The following is a 5,926-nucleotide window of genomic DNA, read 5'->3' on the forward strand; positions in this document are numbered from 1 at the left end:
TAAAAAAAATTAACGTTGTTGGGTTTTGAACCCAGACATGTGGGTATAGTGAATCATGCCTATTCATTAGGTTAGAGCGCTAATAGTGTTAGAATTCCATTTTAATTATTTTAAAAGATTACATATGGGATTTAAAATCCCAAAATCAGATGGATCCAAGGGACGATCAAACCAAATTCCCCCAATTTTTATCTCCCCTGTTGTCATTGCCTCTGCCTTGAACGGTCTTCCTCTGACCACCGTGTCATGCACCGTCGGTACTATTGTAACTGGGGTCTACCCACAACCAAAACTCCTCAAACCGTCCATCGTAAAAAACCTCTGGCTATCGTAAATCGGAATTTGAATGCTTTAATAAAATCATCGCCTCCATGAACTTTATCACAATTTTACATCGATTTCGCCACCGTCTTGTTTTATCACCGTCGTCATTGAGTTCCCCACTCAGTTCCGACCAGAACCCGACCCCTCCGGTCCCTTATTGCCATCGAATCCTCTTTCGTCGACGTAGGTAAGCTCGAATTTAAGTTTTCGGTGATTTTGGATAATTTTATTATGATTTTTGGGTTGATATTGGTTAATTCGAGTATGTGGATGATCAGGGAAGAACCGACCGTTCAAAACGGCCTCTGTCACCGTCGCATGCTCCGTCACACGCCGACAGTGCGCGTGGGATTCGCTTGCCTGTTCAAGAAGCTTCTGAAATTGGTCCAGTCAAACCGGTCTTGAACCAAGTCAACCCGACCCGACCAATTGACTTTGATATGACCGTTGACTTTGACCCAACCCGTTGACTGTTGAATTTGACCAGTCTAACAGTTAACTGTTGACTTTGAAAAAAAAGGTCAAAATTTCTGAAAAAGTAATATTTTATGTTTTTCGACGTCTTGATTCCGATTCTTAAGTCCCTTTTGCCAAATTCACACTCGGTAAGCCATTTTCAGTGTTTTATCTTCGGATTCAATTTGGTTTTTCGATTAAGTTCAACTTTTGATGTAAATTCGTTTGTTATGTATCCGAGATATTATGAGACATGTAATTAAAGTTCAAGAGAGATCGAATGGAGTTTAAATAGTCGATCGATATAGATCGTAAATCGAGATAATACTCTACTACCTTTTGTATGCTTTTCAGAACACATTGATAATTGATAAATGCATGAATGAAAATGATTAATCAATTAGATGTATTTAATTATCATTGGACTTAAACTGAATATGCAATAAAGGCATAACACTGTAGAAGACTCAGACTACTCGCAAAAGAAATTGGTAGACCGATCAGAAATAATTCTAAGTTCATGGATTATGTAGTAATAAATTGATCTCATAATCCAAAATTCTGATTAATTTCTTTAAAGGTTAAATGCGGGAAATACTTGATTAAGAAATTATGAAAATACCCTTAAATTGTAAAATATGATATGTATTGATCCTGATAGGGGAATTACCCCGAGAATCTGTATTTTGACTCTATAAAAATTTATGACACACCTGTTAGCTCCTAATTTATTTGAAAAATATCTTTTAATCAGTTTTAAACCTCAGAGGAAGCACAAGACCTATGAACTTCGATGCTTGAATAAACACTTGAAGCCTAATTTATCAGAAGTAATGTCACTGACAGAATTGAATGAAATGATGAGATTACCCTTAAAGTGTAAAAAGGACTATGGATGGCTATGATAATGGAGATGACCCGAGAACTTATATTTTGATCCACTTGAACCTTGGAATCACCGATTAAATTCCTGATCTATTTAGAATGGCCCGAAAGTGTAAAATGACCCGAAGTATATAACACCCCAACCTATACCCGACCACATACGAATATGAGGTGTCACGTTAACTTTTCAAAACTTTGACTCTTTGAAAATATGCTTAAAATTTAAACTTTTGTTTTGAATTTAGTGGTGAAACCCTCATACAAAAGTTAATATCAAAAATTTATATTTCACAATGAAATTTAAATACTTAATATATATTTTCATAAACTTAAAATAGTATTGTTACAAAACTGATCAGAGCATTATGATTTAAACCTTTACGATACATGCCAAAAAAATTTCAAAATAACAAGAAACATCTACAATTAAAATTGATCTGATCGTCTTCAAAGTGTATATTGTCCTTTCCTATCTTTACTCCTCAGATCTCTTTGAACCTACGTGTGAAAACACTCATACGCTAAGATATTTAAAAAATACTTGCTTAAACATTTCAGAGAAAACATTGAATACATAAACTAATATACACTTCATGAAAATAACATATACTATTATACATTGTTCGATTTATATCAATTTGTTTTATTAGCCCAACGCATATCACTGAGAACTCAAGGTATGTGAGTACATTGAGTTTGTGCACTAAAATTACAGTTGAAACTGTGGCGTATAATTTGTACTGAAGGACCGCGTAAAACCCTCAACTCTTGGCATGCCAACTATACCTCTAATTCTCATAAAATATACTTTGGGCTTTAACAATATAATTATTTCACATTACATTATTCAAATTATCATTTGTTCACATTGAACATATTCACTTAGTACATATTCACATAAAACATTTTCACAAAGAACATATTCACATATAACATATTCTTATATAAATAAAAATAAAAAAGTACTTCGAAAATACAATTTATATAAAACATTATAAAGATTTTGGATAAAATAAATAAATTTGTTTTTGATCGAAAACCTTCGAGGTTAGCTTATCGCAAGCCATCCTCATATATAATATAAAATATATAAGTTGTACTCATCTTTGCCTCACGTAAGTCCTAAATGAAATCCTTTTTAACTTTCAATCAATCTCTTTACTACGTCGATTCGTTCGGTACGCTTTCGATCCAAATCTACACATCAACATGTCCAAGATAAATACCGAATCTCAATTAACGACTAACCAATTAACATTTATATAAAGGAAATGAAACCCTTAATTTAAAATTTCAGACTGAATATTATTGATATTCTACACACAGTATCGATACTTCTCTTCTATAGTACCGATACCTACTTCAGCATCGTTACCATTATGATATTCTAGAATTTCATCTTCAATTACAGTATCGATACCTCTACATTAGTATTGACACTACTTCAATCAGTATCGATATTGTTCATTCGATTCATACAATTTCCTTCAATTTAACCTTATAGTATCAATATTATTCTTCTAGTACCGATACCCTTATCTAGAATTTACTTATTTTTAATTCGAATTTTACCCAAAATTCACTTAAATCTCTTACTATTAACTTCATTCATGCCATAAAACTCTTTAACACTTATCTCGATCAACTTATATCCATTAATCCCCTTTTAACATCCAAAATTCTCCATAGAATACTTAAAGCTAAAAATCATACCCATTATTCAAACATGTTTCCAATCCTTTTTAATACTTCCAATATCTTATTCATACTTTTGGCAAGTCAATTTTGCCTTTAAAATCTAATAACTACTTAAAGTTCATCAATTCCTTTAAAAACCCTTAGCTTCTATTCATCTTTAAGTTTTTTAAGCTTCTGTACCACCCAAGAACTAAAAACCAATTCAAAATCACAAGAAATAACCAACTTAAAAAAATTATCTCACATTGGAATCAAAGTTCACGTAGAAGATAAGAAAAGAAGATAAAGGTAAAGGATTTATTTCCTGCTAAAAGACCATTATGCCCTTCCATTCTTTAATCTTTGATAATAAGTCCTAGATAAAAATTTCCAAATTAGTCTTTGAACTTTTCAATATATCAAAATTAAACCGATAAATTTTAAATCCTTACACTTTAGTCACTGACCCGATGTTTGGGGTATTATAATTCTCCCCCTTAAGAAAAATTTTCCTCAAATTTTCACTGAACAAAGAGATGAGGAAATTGTCTTCTCATATCCTCTTCACGTTCCCATGTCGCCTCTTTCACTTTGTGATTTCTCCAAGAACATTAACTAACAGAATTGTCTTGTTCCGTAGTTATTTGACTTCATGTGCTAAAATCTGCATTGGTTCTTCCGCACAGGTCAGGTCAGATTGGACTTCTATTTCTTCTGGTGCTATAATGTGAGAAGGATCTAATCGATATCTTATGAGCATCGAAATATGAAAAACATTGTGGATTTTCTTCATTTCTGGTGGCAAAGCTAACTGATATGCTACTGGCCTAACTCTTTTTAAGATTTTAAAGAGTCCAATAAATCATGGATTGAGTTTTCCTTTGCATCCAAAACAGAGAATCTTCTTCTAAGACGATATTTTAAGAAACACTTTATCACATACTTGATATTCAATTTCCTTCCTCTTCAAGTCTGAGTAAGACTTCTGCCTATCAACAACTATTTCAGATTATTTTTGAACAATCTTCACTTTCTCTTCGACTTCTTTGATCAGATTTATCCCCACTAAGTCTTAATTTTTCAATTCAAGCCAATTTAATGGTGTTCGATACTTTTTTCCATATAAAGCTTCGTAGGGCGCCATCTTGATACTCGATTGATAAATATTATTGTAAGCAAACTCTGTGAGCGGCAGATACTTCTCCCACGATCCATGGAAATCAATCACACATGCCCTTAATATATCTTCCAAAACCTGAATAGTCCGCTCATATTGACCATCTATTTGTGGGTGAAAAACTGTGCTAAAGTTCAATCGGGTACCCAAAGCTCCATGTATAGATTTCCAAAACCATAAAGTAAACCTTGGATCTCTGTCAGATACTATTGAAACTGGTACTCCATGTAGTCAAATTGTTTCCTTGATGTATAATTCATCACTTATCAATTAAATAATTAGTTCAAACATGAATGAAGTGTACAGTCTTCGTTAATTTATCTATAATTACCTAAATTGTATTCTTTTTATCTAGTGTCAATGGTAAACCCGTTACGAAATCTATCGTAACTCTTTTCCATTTCTATTGAGGAATGAAGATTGGTTGTAAAAATCCTGAATGCACTTGATGTTCAGCTTTCATTTGTTGGCAGGTTAAACACTTTGCAACAAACTCTGTAATAGCTCTTTTCATGCCTGACCACCAATATCGACTCTTTTGATATATTTTGTTTCCTCTTGGATGCATAGTCAATGAACTAAAATGCGCTTCAAAAAGTATATCTTTATTCAATTATTCATCATTTAGAACACAAACTCGATCTTTATAGTATAAGCATCCATCAGACTTTACTTCAAAATCTTTGATTTCACCTTTTTCCACTTGTTCCAATCTTGCTAAACACTTACCATCTCTCATTTGTAACTCCTTTATTCGCTCCAACAATAAAGGCTCTAGCTTCAATTCAACCACCAGAGCCCCACTGTCTTTTAAAGAAACTTGGGCATCTAGCATGCGTAAAGCTGCAAAAATCTTCATGCTAAGTGCATCAGCTACACCATTAGTTTTCCCGAGGTAATAGTCTATAATTGCATCGTAGTCTTTAAGTAACTCGATTCATCTCATTTGTCTCAAGTTTATCTCTTTTTGAGTCAGCAAATACTTTAAACTTTATGATCAGTGTAAATATAACATCGCTCACCATATAAATAGTGGCGCCAAATCTTCAGTGCAAACACCACCGCTGTTAACTCAAGATCATGCGTTGGATAATTCATTTCATGTGGCTTAAGTTGTCTCGAAGCATAGGCTATTATTTTTCCATCTCACATTAAAACACATCATATACCATTATGGGAAGCGTCACTATATATTATATAGTCCTTGTCCGATTCTGGTTGTACTAGCACTGGAGCCTCCGTTAGAACCTTCTTTAAAGATTCAAAACTCTCTAGGCATTTATCCATCCAATTGAATAACACATCTTTCCTTAATAAAATTATCAGTGGAGAGGCAATCATCGAAAAATCCTTTACAAACATTCGATAATATCCAGACAAACCCAAAAAACTTCATACTTCAAAAAC

Source organism: Hibiscus syriacus, unplaced genomic scaffold (genome assembly GCF_006381635.1).
Source record: "Hibiscus syriacus cultivar Baekdansim isolate YM2019G1 unplaced genomic scaffold, ASM638163v2 tig00110879_pilon, whole genome shotgun sequence".
NCBI lineage: Eukaryota > Viridiplantae > Streptophyta > Magnoliopsida > Malvales > Malvaceae > Hibiscus > Hibiscus syriacus.